General features: G+C 45.9%; 1 protein-coding gene across 2 annotated transcripts in view; it reads left to right on the forward strand.

The window, feature by feature from the left end:
- The window catches only part of cdcp1a (CUB domain containing protein 1a), a 5,651-nt gene that overhangs the window by 3,288 nt on the left and 2,143 nt on the right, over window positions 1-220 (forward strand). The gene's annotated exons all lie outside the window — the stretch shown is intronic.

The following is a 220-nucleotide window of genomic DNA, read 5'->3' on the forward strand; positions in this document are numbered from 1 at the left end:
TCTGGTTTATTGGCATTTCTTTAAACCGATCGCAATCGTCTTGGGCGGCGCTAAGTGCCGTACAAAGCAATGATGCCGCTCCAAAATATCCGTGGGGAGGAACTTGTTTTGGTGGAACATGTGTACACTCAAAAGTTGTTTTAGTCGGGCAACAGAAAACTCCGATTTGACAGATAGTCTAGCTAGCTGTCTTTTACCCTGCAGAGATCTGAGGAGCAGT

The sequence above is a fragment of the Etheostoma spectabile genome, chromosome 6, assembly GCF_008692095.1.
Source record: "Etheostoma spectabile isolate EspeVRDwgs_2016 chromosome 6, UIUC_Espe_1.0, whole genome shotgun sequence".
NCBI classification, from domain to species: Eukaryota; Metazoa; Chordata; class Actinopteri; order Perciformes; family Percidae; genus Etheostoma; species Etheostoma spectabile.